General features: G+C 43.8%; 1 non-coding gene across 1 annotated transcript; it reads right to left on the reverse strand.

Annotated features, from left to right (window-relative positions):
- Positions 1-330: 330 nt before the first annotated feature.
- On the reverse strand, positions 331-405 carry Trnas-cga (transfer RNA serine (anticodon CGA)). Its single transcript has one exon. It is a non-coding gene; the product is annotated as a tRNA-Ser (tRNA).
- Between the last annotated feature and the right edge of the window lie 14246 nt (positions 406-14651).

Raw genomic sequence — 14651 nt, forward strand, 5'->3', positions numbered from 1 at the left:
CCGAGAGTCCCTGCAATATATTCATTAAAATCATTGCATCTTATCTGGATCTCATTCTGCACCATCACCTTCAAAGTAGTCCCCTTGTGAGCCAGAAAGTCGATCCCATCGCTTCTGCCACTTCTGAATTTAATTCTGGAAGCCTGTGTTTCTCGCAATGTTTAGTAGCCTTTTCGATTCCGCTTGAATGTGTTTCACTGTATCAGATCTTCCCTTATTAACTTGAGTTTCATCTTGGGAAAGAGGCAAAGTCGCACGGAGCTACGTCTGCTGTGTTCGGCGGTTAGGGAACGACTTCCATCTTGAAACTTCCTGGGAGATTAAAACTGTGTGCCGGACCGAGACTCGAACTCGGGACCTTTGCCTTTCGCGGGCAAATGCTCTACCAACTGAGCTACCCAAGCACGACTCACGCCTCCTCCTCACACCTTTTAATTCGCCCAGTACCTCGTCTCCTACCTTCCAAACTTCACAGAAGCTCTCCTGCGAACCTTGCAGAACTAGCACTCCTGGAATAAAGGATATTGCGGAGACATGGCTTAGCCACAGCCTGGGGGATGTTTCTAGAATTTCACTCTACAGTAGAGTGTGCGCTGATATGAAACTTCCTGGCAGATTAAAACTGTGTGCCAAACCGAGACTCGAACTCGGGATCTTTGCCTTTGAAAAGGGTTCCGAGTTCGAGTCTCGGTCCGGCACACAGTTTTAATCTGCCAGTAAGTTTCATATCAGCGCACACTCCGCTGTAGAGTGATAATTTCTTTCTAGACTTCCATCTTGTTTTTAATTTTAAAAAATCCCGAGTAATATTATCCGTACACAGCCATGTACTGTCATGATTTTTTTTTATTTTTGATTTTTATTTTTACACATCTCTTTCCATTAGGACCAAACTGATGAGAAAATCTCTACTATCATGGAATGAGTCAGTACCTGAAATTAACATACGAAAAATTAATAATAAAGTAAAATTTACACATATCCCATTCTAATGTCGCCATATTTCTCTGAAACCGTCCACTTAACGTATTTTAGAGGATGATATGCAAATTCCCTTAATCAAGTAAAATGTAAATGCTGTGTGACTAGGGCCTCCCGTCGGGTAGACCGTTCGCCGGGTGCAAGTCTTTCGATTCGACGCCACTTCGGCGAACTGAGCGCCGACCCTAATCAAGTAATCGTCTGTTACACTGCTCTGTAATTGCAGATCTGGATTAGCATTGCCAGTGGCTGTTTTTCGTTTCAGTGTTTCTTGTTCTGTGTTTCCTATGCACTTGCTGGAGGTTGCGAAGAGCTGAAAGCTTACTCGTTGGATGTGCGAGATAAGGGTTCTTTTAAGAGGAATTTGCCGCTACAAAATTTGTGCTCTGGGCAGGCACCAGACTAAAGGAGCGATCCTGGTTTGTCGTTTCCCCAGCTCGCTATCCAGGTTAGTAGAACGTGCACTGTGCTGTCGAAGGAAGCATGGAATTCTTTGCAAAAGCCTTTTACCCAGATAAGCGATCTCTAGGCAGGTTTGGCTTCTCTCAAAGCGTATCTACACTACTGGCCATTAAAATTGCTACACCAAGAAGAAATGCACATGATAAACGGGTATTCATTGGACAAATATATTATACTAGAACTGACATGTGATTACATTTTCACGCAATTTGGATGCATACATCCCGAGAAATCAGTACCCAGAACAACCACCTCTCGCAGTAATATCGGCCTTGATACGCATGGGCATTGAGTCAAACAGAGCTTGGATGGCGTGTACAGGTACAGCTGCCCATGCAGCTTCAACACGACACCACAGTTCATCAACAGTAGCGACTGGCGTATTGTGACGAGCCAGTTGCTCGGCCACCATTGACCAGACGTTTTCAATTGGTCAGAGATCTGGAGAATGTGCTGGCCAGAGCAACAGTCGAACATTTTCTGTATCCAGAAAGGCTCGTACAGGACCTGCAACATGCGGTCGTGCATTATCCTGCTGAAATTTAGGGTTTCGCATGTATCGAATGAAGGGTAGAGCCACGGGTCGTAACGCATCTTAAATGTAACGTCCACTGTTCAAAGTACCGTCAATGCGAACATGAGGTGACCGAGACGTGTAACCAATGGCACCCCATACCATCACGCCGGGTGACACGCCAGTATGGCGATGACGAATACACACTTCCAATGTGTGTTCACCGCGTTGTCGCCAAACACGGATGCGACCATCATGATGCTGTAAACAGAACCTGGATTCATCCGAAAAAATGACGTTTTGACATTCGTGCACCCAGGTTCGTCGTTGAGTACACCACTGCAGGCGCTCCTGTCGGTGATGCAGTGTCAAGGGTAACCGCAGCCATGGTCTCCGAGCTGATAGTCCATGCTGCTGCGAACGTAGTCGAACTGCTCGTGCATATGGTTGTTGTCTTGCAAACGTCCCCATATGTTCACTCAGGGATCGAGACGTGGCTGCACGATCCGTTACAGCCATGCGGATAAGATGCCTGTCATCTCGACTGCTAGCGATACGAGGCCGTTGGGATCCAGCACGGCGTTCCGTATTACCCTCCTGAAACCACCGATTTAATATTCTGCTAACAGTCATTGGATCTCGACCAAAGCGAGCAGAAATGTCGCGATACGATAAACTACAATCGCGATAGGCTACAATCCGACCTTTATCAAAGTCGGAAACGTGTTGGTACGCATTTCTACTCCTTACACGAGGCATCGCAACAACGTTTCACCAGGCAACGCTGGTCAACTGCTGTTTGTGTATGAGAAATAGGTTGGAAACTTTCCTCATGTCAGCACGTTGTAGGTGTCGCCACCAGTGCCAACCTTGGGTGAAAGCTCTGAAAAGCCAATCATTTGCATACCACAGCATCTTCTTCCTGCCGGTTAAATTTCGCGTCTGTAACACGTCATCTTCGTGGTGTAGCAATTTTAATGGCCAGTAGTGTATGTTCGTTACAATGCCCCAGAGTAATGCTCGGTTTAAACTTTCAGAATATTGCATTCTGATTGGATCATACTGTCATTTTCAGGAGAGTCCGCCCTTTCATGTTGTGCCTAGTGCCTACATGCATTGTTTTTCGTTCAGTATTTTTAGAATCGTGTGTTGGAAAGGAAGAAGTCCGCTAGTTCCAGCTGCCCACCTATGAGCGATTGGATGAAGTATAATGAGATACAGAAATGTAGGAAATTGTTTAACGCTGTTACATATTTTTCATTCTCTGGAACTCGGAATCTCCACGCTCATTCGCAGCGTTTTTTCAGTTCTAGCAGCTAGATAGCCGAGTCACATGGCTCTTGGTGAACAAAATTCTTTACACGCTGTTGTAGAGTAAACATTTCGCCTCAGAGATTTCGTAGGGTAAACACTTGAGATTAGGACAGGAAAGATGACAGGTGAGACTTGCTGCCGCTGGAAGGATGTCTGTACGTAAGCATCAACAATGAGTGCAAAGAGAGGGCGGAAATCACAACCTACAGAAGCAGTTACCGTCAGCTGTCTTATTCGCGCTCCGTGTGCTTCCCGCTTTCGTAAGATGAACCTTCGCCGGATCGGCCAGCATTATTTAGACGCTCACTTCAGAAGCCAAGTATGCGATCTTAAAGTCACGCATCCAGCCTGTTGCCCTCAGTGCGCATTTCTGAAAATCTTACGGCGATTGCTCGTATCTTTCCATGTGATTTCAACATCTAATTAATAACTTCAGCAGTTACTGATCGTGACTGAGAAGTACTAACGTAACTGTGTTCTATGCTCCCTATCAACATGTGACAAGGTTATACTTCAGCGTTATCATTTGACCGCTTTTCAGTGGCAGTTTATGATTAACAGTGGGTAATTCTCATGACTAAAACCAATAAATCTAGCAGTGATAGTGAGCATTTGTTTCCACTCATAGCGAGAAGCTCCGTCCTCCCATCAATATGTCTATGTGAGTGGTATGGTACCCATTTGTTTCAAGTTTAATTGGGTCATTCGTATTATCATTCATTTAAATGGGACATTTTCCGTTGCGTGACAGTATCCTTGTTTAAATTAATCTGCATGATCCTTTGGGGTGGTTCCTCACTCTGTTAGTCGCCAGGGTTTTGTCCTGTGCATCCTAGAGGTATGCTCCAGCAACAAGCTACTGAGTATATATTAGCATAATCAACAATATAACATAGGAATTTGCTGAAATTTTTCCTGCAATCCCCAAAGGAACAGTAGTAGAGAACCACGAGGAATTGAGCAGTGTAGACTTGAAACTGTGAGACTCGCTGCTCAGATACTTTAATTGTTGTTGTAGCTTACTTAAAATGGATCGAGCAGCATACGTGCAGTATTCCTTCTGCACAAGTGTCAAAAAGGTGAAATCCAAATGCAGACTGGATTTGTGCTTATTATTAAGTGAGTCAAAACTGCTAATTCTTGGGAATAAGTTCGTGTCGTTAGCAACAATGACATTAAAGAAATATTTGTTGAGTGGCCAGTGTCGCATTTCTCGGATTCCTGAACAGGGGCTGACAAGAGTTTTGGAAACTGATAACACATATTCGAGTGTGCTGGCCGAGCCTCGTCGAAGCACTATGCTCTGTATAAGACCGAGAGGAAATAAGTCAAGTCACGCCACATATTGCTCGAATTGCACATTTCTAAGCCCGAAATACCCTTTGTGAACGAGAAGAGTTACCCTAGAGTATAATGACGTATGTCATAAGCGAAAGAAAACTAACAAAGCGGACAAATGTACATGTTGGACTATCATATCTCCATGATGTTGCTCTAATGATAAATATAGAGGCATTCAGTATTTCAACAAGATCCTGAACACGGGCTTCAGTGATTCCTTACCCGCTGTTTGAACATCTAGGTGTTTGAGTCGTTCAGATTGACGAATCATATGTTCGTTCTGTGTAACCAAAACGACAGTTTTAGTTCGATTGTCCTTTTTGACTTTTACACGTTAATGTCCATTGTCTACTTACATGTTTTATAACTGTTAACTTATGTTAATTCCCTTGTGATTGATGCCTTTGACACGAATAAAAAAGTTCGATTTTATGTCTGAAAGTGTAAAAACTGACTTCACCAGCTGCGACATACTCGTGAATATGAACAGTGATCCAATGCTGTCAAATGTTGTTTTATTCCAGTCTTTGATCAAAACATAAATTCCTTTGACGATGACCGGTTTCAATCAGTAATGACCATCTTCAGATCTGTTCTACACCATGTCCTAATGTGGTAAAGCCGTAATGGCATCGTCAAAGCATATAAATACCTTCAGCATAGCATCGTCACATAGATCTAAAATACGGTGTAAAATAGGCTACAACGTCCAAACAGCCTGTTTTCCATTTGAAAAATGACTGTGTGAACATCATTAACACTTGGTTTAAGTATCATGAAAAAAGCTTCGTGGAAGAGACCTGGAGACACCGGAAGGTTTCAGATTGATTATATAATGATACGACAGAGATTTAGAAACATTGTTTTAAACTGGAAGACAATTCCAGGGACAGATGTGGACTCCGACCTCAATTTATTGATTATGAATTGTAGATTAAAACTGAGTAGTAGTAGTAGTATTATAATCTGCCTTACGGCAGGTCTTGGCATGGGTTAAGCCTCTTCCACTAAAGTCTGTCCATAGCCAGTCTTTTCATTTCTGAATATTTGTCTCCTTTGATATTGTCCAGCAATTGATATCTTAATTGTTAAGGCTTTCGTGGCCACTTGTTGACAAACTGCCTATTGGCTTCTGTCTCGGGTTCTTCGGCCGACGTTCATCTAATGATTTTTCTGACGTTTCGCCAGCACGAGTGGCTGGCATTGTCAAAGCTTCACCCTCCATTGCCGGTGGTGAACTGGAGCCGAGCTCGCGGCCGCAGACTATATGTACCTAGCGCGCCGACACGGAAGTTCTGGCTCTAGAGAAGCACTATCACACGCGCTTGTTCAGAGAAGCTGTAGAAATACAAAAACACGCGAACAGTTTCAACAAGAAAGAGGAAAGCCTTAAGGTAAACGGGTCCTGGCTTCCCGTACTGCAGCGAACGACCGTCGCAGGTAGCTAGAGGAGAACCGCACCGGAAATGACCGCGGAGAAGCCCTCGGACGTTGGCGCGCCAGGTACATATAGTCTGCGGCCTCGAGCTCGGCTCCAGTTCACCACCGACAATGGAGAGTGAAGCTTTGACAATGCCAGCCACTCGTGCTGGCGAAACATCAGAAAAATCATTAGATGAACGTCGGCCGAAGAACCCGAGACAGAAGCCAATAGGCAGTTTGTCAATTGATATCTTCTTTTTCCTCTTCCCCTTTTTCCCTCCACCATTCCTTCAATTCCTTCCTTGAATAAACAGACCCTCCTCAAATAATATCCAGTCCAGTTCCGTTTTCTCTTTCTGATGACTTTCAGCATGTTTCTTTCTTCTCCTACTGTCTTAATACGTCTTCACTCCTTACTCGGTCTTGCCATTTCACTTTCTCCATTCTTCTCCATATCCACATCTCTAGTGCCTACAATCTTCTTTCATCTTCCTTTCTTAAAGTCCAGGTCTCCGCACCATACAATGCAACGCTCCATATATTACATTTGGCTAGTCTTTTCCTCAGATCTTTGTTTAGTGGTCCACAAAGTAATTTCTGTTTCCTCTTGAATCCTTCTTTTGCCATTACGATTCTTTTTCTAATTTCTGTTGAGCAATACATGTCATCCATTATTATACTTCCCAAGTAATTGAAGTTGTTCACTTGCTCTATTTCCTCTCCCCCTATTTTCTTACTGCATTTTCTCCCCATTCCTCCAATTACGATTCTTTTCGTTTTCTTCTTGTTAATCTTCATTCCATATTTTTCTAATTTTATTTTTAGAACATCTAACATTTGTTCCATCTCTCTTGCTCTCTCTGCATCACGAGCACGTCGTCTGCAAATCTTATACACTCCACTCTCCCACCCCCTATACAAACTCCTCTCCTTGCATCAAAACTTTCGTTAATAATTTCCTCCATATAGATATTGAACAGTATTGGTGATAAACAACAACCTTGTCTTACACCTCTTCCCAGTTGAATTTCTTCTCTGATCGGAGCACCTATTCTTACTCTAGCTCTCTGGTTCAAAAATAATTTCTAATTAGCCGTCCATCCCTCCACTCAACCCCATGTTTCCATAGGATTTCCATCAGTCTGTCCCATCTGACACAGTCAAAAGCCTTCGCAAGATCAATGAACACAACATACACCTTCCTTTTCTTCTCCATGTACATCTCCCAGCCCAGTGGCAAAGGTAAGAAATTAAGGATATGAGATGCGGATGAACTAAGAGAACCAGAGTTTGTAGAGAGTTTCAGAGGAAGCATTACGGGACGTCTGACAAGAACAGGGGAAAGAAATACAGTAGAAGAAGAATGGGTAATTTTGAGAGATGAAATAGTGAAGGCAGTAGAGGATCAAATAGGTAAAAAGACGAGGGCTAGTAGAAATCCTTGAGTGATACAAGGTATATTGAATTCAATTGATGAAAGGAGAAAATATAGAAATGCAATATATGAAGCAGGCGAAAAGGAATACAAACATCTCAAAAATGAGATCGACAACAAGTGCATAATGGCTAAGCGGGAATGGCTAGAGAACAAAAGTAAAGTTGTAGAAGCATATATCACTAGGAGTAAGATAGATTCCGCCTACAGGAATATTACAGAGACCTTTGGAGAAAAGAGAACCGCCAGTAAGAACATCAAGAGCTCAGATGGAAACCGATCCTAAGGGCGATGTACTTGAGGGCAATATTATGGAAATGAGAAAAACACGTCGATGAAGATGAGATGGGAGATATGATACTGCTTGGAGAGTTTGACAGAGCACTGAAAGATCTGAGTCTAAACAAATCCTCCGGAGTAGACAACATTCTGTTAGAACTACTGATAGCCTTGGGAGAGCTAGCCATGACAAAACTCTTCCAACTAGTGAGCAAGATGTATGAGACAGGCGAAATACCCTCAGACATCAAGAAGAATATAACAATTCCGATTCTGAAGAAAACAGGTGCTGACAGATGTGAAAACTACCGAACCATCAGTGTCATAAGTCACAGTTGAAAAATACTAACATAAATTCTTTACAGACCATTGGAAAAACTGGTAGAAGCAGATCACGGGGAAGATCAGTTTGGATTACACAGAAATATAGAAACATGCGAGGTAATACTAACACAACGACTTATCTTAGAAGATAGGTTAAGGGAGGCAAACCTACATTTATAGCATTTGTAGACCTAGAGAAAGCTTTTGACAATGTTGACTGAAATACTCTCTTTCAAATTCTGAAGGTGGCAGGAGTAAAATACAGGGAGGGAAAGGCTATTTACAATTTGTACAGAAACCAGATGGCAGTTATGAGATTCGAGGGGCATGAAAGGGAAGCAGTGGCTGAGAAGGGAGTGAAACAGGGTTGTAGTCCTCACATTCCCGATATTATTCTACATCTACATCTACATCTACATTTATACTCCGCAAGCCACCCAACGGTGTGCGGCGGAGGGCACTTTACGTGCCACTGTCATTACCTCCCTTTCCTGTTCCAGTCGCGTATGGTTCGCGGGAAGAACGACTGTCTGAAAGCCTCTGTGCGCGCTCTAATCTCTCTAATTTTACATTCGTGATCTCCTCGGGAGGTATAAGTAGGGGAAAGCAATATATTCGATACCTCATCCAGAAACGCACCCTCTCGAAACCTGGCGAGCAAGCTACACCACGATGCAGAGCGCCTCTCTTGCAGAGTCTGCCACTTGAGTTTGTTAAACATCTCCGTAACGCTATCACGGTTACCAAATAACCCTGTGACGAAACGCGCCGCTCTTCTTTGGATCTTCTCTATCTCCTCTGTCAACCCGATCTGGTACGGATCCCACACTGATGAGCAATACTCAAGTATAGGTCGAACGAGTGTTTTGTAAGCCACCTACATCTACATCTACATCTACATCTACATCCATACTCCGCAAGCCACCTGACGGTGTGTGGCGGAGGGTACCTTCAGTACCTCTATCGGTTCTCCCTTCTATTCCTGTCTCGTATTGTTCGTGGAAAGAAGGATTGTCGGTATGCCTCTGTGTGGGCTCTAATCTCTCTGATTTTATCCTCATGGTCTCTTCGCGAGATATACGTAGGAGGGAGCAATATACTGCTTGACTCTTCGGTGAAGGTATGTTCTCGAAACTTTGACAAAAGCCCGTACCGAGCTACTGAGCGTCTCTCCTGCAGAGTCTTCCACTGGAGTTTATCTATCATCTCCGTAACGCTTTCGCGATTACTAAATGATCCTGTAACGAAGCGCGCTTCTCTCCGTTGGATCTTCTCTATGTCTTGTATCAACCCTATCTGGTACGGATCCCACACTGCTGAGCAGTATTCAAGCAGTGGGCGAACAAGCGTACTGTAACCTACTTCCTTTGTTTTCGGATTGCATTTCCTTAGGATTCTTCCAATGAATCTCAGTCTGGCATCTGCTTTACCGACAATCAACATTATATGATCATTCCATTTTAAATCACTCCTAATGCGTACTCCCAGATAATTTATGGTATTAACTGCTTCCAGTTGCTGACCTGCTATTTTGTAGCTAAATGATAAAGGATCTATCTTTCTGTGTATTCGCAGCACATTACACTTGTCTACATTGAGATTCAGTTGCCATTCCCTGCACCATGCGTCAATTCGCTGCAGATCCTCCTGCATTTCAGTACAATTTTCCATTGTTACAACCTCTCGATACACCACAGCATCATCTGCAAAAAGCCTCAGTGAACTTCCGATGTCATCCACCAGGTCATTCATGTATATTGTGAATAGCAACGGTCCCATGACACTCCCCTGCGGCACACCTGAAATTACTCTTACTTCGGAAGACTTCTCTCCATTGAGAATCACATGCTGCGTCCTGTTATCTAGGAACTCCTCAATCCAATCACACAATTGGTCTGATAGTCCATATGCTCTTACTTTGTTCAATAAACGACTGTGGGGAACTGTATCGAACGCCTTGCGGAAGTCAAGAAACACGGCATCTACCTGTGAGCCCGTGTCTATGGCCCTCTGAGTCTCGTGGACGAATAGCGCGAGCTGGGTTTCACATGACCGTCTTTTTCGAAACCCATGCTGATTCCTACAGAGTAGATTTCTAGTCTCCAGAAAAGTCATTATACTCGAACACAATACGTGTTCCAAAATTCTACAACTGATCGACGTTAGAGATATAGGTCTATAGTTCTGCACATCTGTTCGACGTCCCTTCTTGAAAACGGGGATGACCTGTGCCCTTTTCCAATCCTTTGGAACGCTACGCTCTTCTAGAGACCTACGGTACACCGCTGCAAGAAGGGGGGCAAGTTCCTTCGCGTACTCTGTGTAAAATTGAACTGGTATCCCATCAGGTCCAGAAGCCTTTCCTCTTTTGAGCGATTTTAATTGTTTCTCTATCCCTCTGTCGTCTATTTCGATATCTACCATTTTGTCATCTGTGCGACAATCTAGAGAAGGAACTACAGTGCAATCTTCCTCTGTGAAACAACTTTGGAAAAAGACATTTAGTATCTCGGCCTTTAGTCTGTCATCCTCTGTTTCAGTACCATTTTGGTCACAGAGTGTCTGGACATTTTGTTTTGATCCACCTACCGCTTTGACATAAGACCAAAATTTCTTAGGATTTTCTGCCAAGTCAGTACATAGAATTTTACTTTCGAATTCATTGAACGCCTCTCGCATAGCTCTCTTCACACTACATTTCGCTTCGCGTAATTTTTGTTTGTCTGCAAGGCTTTGGCTATGTTTATGTTTGCTGTGAAGTTCCCTTTGCTTCCGCAGCAGTTTTCTAACTCGGTTGTTGAACCACGGTGGCTCTTTTCCATCTCTTACGATCTTGCTTGGCACATACTCATCTAACGCATATTGTACGATGGTTTTGAACTTTGTCCACTGATCCTCAACACTATCAGTACTTGAGACAAAACTTTTGTGTTGAGCCAACAGGTACTCTGAAATCTGCTTTTTGTCACTTTTTCTAAACAGAAAAATCTTCCTACCCTTTTTAATATTCCTATTTACGGCTGAAATCATCGATGCCGTAACCGCTTTATGATCACTGATTCCCTGTTCTGCGTTAACTTTTTCAAATAGTTCGGGTCTGTTTGTCACCAGAAGGTCTAATATGTTATCGCCACGAGTCGGTTCTCTGTTTAACTGCTCAAGGTAGTTTTCAGATAAAGCACTTAAAAAAATTTCACTGGATTCTTTGTCCCTGCCACCCGTTATGAACGTCTGAGTCTCCCAGTCTATATCCGGCAAATTAAAATCTCCACCCAGAACTATAACATGGTGGGGAAATCTACTCGAAATATTTTCCAAATTATCCTTCAGGTGCTCAGCCACAACAGCTGCTGAGCCAGGGGGCCTATAGAGACATCCAATTACCATGTCTGAGCCTGCTTTAACCGCGACCTTCACCCAAATCATTTCACATTTCGGATCTCCGTCAATTTCCTTCGATACTATTGCACTTCTTACCGCTATAAACACGCCTCCCCCTTCACTGTTCAGCCTGTCTCTGCGGTATACATTCCAATCTGAGTTTAGGATTTCGTTACTGTTTACGTCTGGTTTCAGCCAACTTTCTGTCCCTTTGTTGATGGACTACATTTTCTAAGGACTCTCCCAATGAATCTCAACCTGGTACCCGCCTTACCAACAATTAATTTTATATGATCATTCCACTTCAAATCGTTCCGCACGCATACTCCCAGATATTTTACAGAAGTAACTGCTACCAGTGTTTGTTCCGCTATCATATAATCATACAATAAAGGATCCTTCTTTCTATGTATTCGCAATACATTACATTTGTCTATGTTAAGGGTCAGTTGCCACTCACTGCACCAAGTGCCTATCCGCTGCAGATCTTCCTGCATTTCGCTACAATTTTCTAATGCTGCAACTTCTCTGTATACTACAACATCATCCGCGAAAAGCCGCATGGAACTTCCGACACTATCTACTAGGTCATTTATATATATTGTGAAAAGCAATGGTCCCATAACACTCCCCTGTGGCACGCCAGACGTTACTTTAATGTCTGTAGACGTCTCTCCGTTGATAACAACATGCTGTGTTCTGTTTGCTAAAAACTCTTCAATCCAGCCACACAGCTGGTCTGATATTCCGTAGGCTCTTACTTTGTTTATCAGGCGACAGTGCGGAACTGTATCGAACGCCTTCCGGAAGTCAAGAAAAATAGCATTTACCTGGGAGCCTGTATCTAATGTTTTCTGGGTCTCATGAACAAATAAAGCGAGTTGGGTCTCACACGATCGCTGTTTCCGGAATCCATGTTGATTTCTACATAGTAGATTCTGAGTTTCCAAAAACGACCTGATACTCCAGCAAAACACATGTTCTAAAATTCTACAACAGATCGACGTCAGAGATATAGGTCTATAGTTTTGCGCATCTGCTCGACGACCCTTCTTGAAGACTGGGACTACCTGTGCTCTTTTCCAATCATTTGGAACCTTCTGTTCCTCTAGAGACTTGCGGTACACGGCTGTTAGAAGGGGGGCAAGTTCTTTCGCGTACTCTGTGTAGAATCGAATTGGTATCCCGTCAGGTCCAGTGGACTTTCTTCTGTTGAGTGATTCCAGTTGCTTTTCTATTCCTTGTACACTTATTTCGATGTCAGCCATTTTTTCGTTTGTGCGAGGATTTAGAGAAGGAACTGCAGTGCAGTCTTCCTCTGTGAAACAGCTTTGGAAAAAGGTGTTTAGTATTTCAGCTTTACGCGTGTCATCCTCTGTTTCAATGCCATCATCATCCCGGAGTGTCTGGACATGATGTTTCGAGCCACTTACTGATTTAACGTAAGACCAGAACTTCCTAGGATTTTCTGTCAAGTCGGTACCTAGTATTTTACTTTCGAATTCACTGAACGCTTCACGCATAGCCCTCCTTACGCTAACTTTGACATCGTTTAGCTTCTGTTAGTCTGAGAGGTTTTGGCTGCGTTTAAACTTGGAGTGAAGCTCTCTTTGCTTTCTTAGTAGTTTCCTAACTTTGTTGTTGTACCACGGTGGGTTTTTCCCGTTCCTCACAGTTTTACTCGGCACGTACCTGTCTAAAACGCATTTTACGATTGCCTTGAACTTTTTCCATAAACACTCAACATTGTCAGTGTCGGAACAGAAATTTTCGTTTTGATCTGTTAGGTAGTCTGAAATCTGCCTTCTATTACTCTTGCTAAACAGATAAACCTTCCTCCCTTTTTTTATATTCCTATTAACTTCCATATTCAGGGATGCTGCAACGGCCTTATGATCACTGATTCCCTGTTCTGCACTTACAGAGTCGAAAAGTTCGGGTCTGTTTGTTATCAGTATGTCCAAAATGTTATCTCCACGAGTCGGTTCTCTGTTTAATTGCTCGAGGTAATTTTCGGATAGTGCACTCAGTATGATGTCACTCGATGCTCTGTCCCTACCACCCGTCCTAAACATCTGAGTGTCCCAGTCTATATCTGGTAAATTGAAATCTCCACCTAAGACCATAACATGCTGAGAAAATTTATGTGAAATGTATTCCAGATTTTCTCTCAGTTGTTCTGCCACTAATGCTGCTGAGTCGGGGGGTCGGTAAAAGGAGCCAATTATTAACCTAGCTCGGTTGTTGAGTGTAACCTTCACCCATAATAATTCACAGGAACTATCCACTTCTACTTCACTACAGGATAAACTACTACTAACAGCGACGAACACTCCACCACCGGTTGCATGCAATCTATCCTTTCTAAACACCATCTGTGCCTTTGTAAAAATTTCGGCAGAATTTATCTCTGGCTTCAGCCAGCTTTCTGTACCTATAACGATTTCAGCTTCGGTGCTTTCTATCAGCGCTTGAAGTTCCGGTACTTTACCAACGCAGCTTCGACAGTTTACAATTACAATACCGATTGCTGCTTGGTCCCCGCATGTCCTGACTTTGCCCCGCAGCCGTTGAGGCTGTTGCCCTTTCTGCACTTGCCCGAGGCCATCTAACCTAAAAAAACCGCCCAGCCCACGCCACACAACCCCTGCTACCCGTGTAGCCGCTTGTTGCGTGTAGTGGACTCCTGACCTATCCAGCGGAACCCGAAACCCCACCACCCTATGGCGCAAGTCGAGGAATCTGCAGCCCACACGGTCGCAGAACCGTCTCAGCCTCTGATTCAGACCCTCCACTCGGCTCTGTACCAAAGGTCCGCAGTCAGTCCTGTCGACGATGCTGCAGATGGTGAGCTCTGCTTTCATCCCGCTAGCGAGACTGGCAGTCTTCACCAAATCAGATAGCCGCCGGAAGCCAGAGAGGATTTCCTCCGATCCATAGCGACACACATCATTGGTGCCGACATGAGCGACCACCTGCAGATGGGTGCACCCTGTACCCTTCATGGCATCCGGAAGGACCCTTTCCACATCTGGAATGACTCCCCCCGGTATGCACACGGAGTGCACATTGGTTTTCTTCCCCTCTCTTGCTGCCATATCCCTAAGGGGCCCCATTACGCGCCTGACGTTGGAGCTCCCAACTACCAGTAATCTGTCTGTTTACTGAGCCAGCAGCAAAGGAAACAAAATAAAGATT

The sequence above is a fragment of the Schistocerca cancellata genome, chromosome 1 (assembly GCF_023864275.1).
Source record: "Schistocerca cancellata isolate TAMUIC-IGC-003103 chromosome 1, iqSchCanc2.1, whole genome shotgun sequence".
Lineage (NCBI taxonomy): Eukaryota > Metazoa > Arthropoda > Insecta > Orthoptera > Acrididae > Schistocerca > Schistocerca cancellata.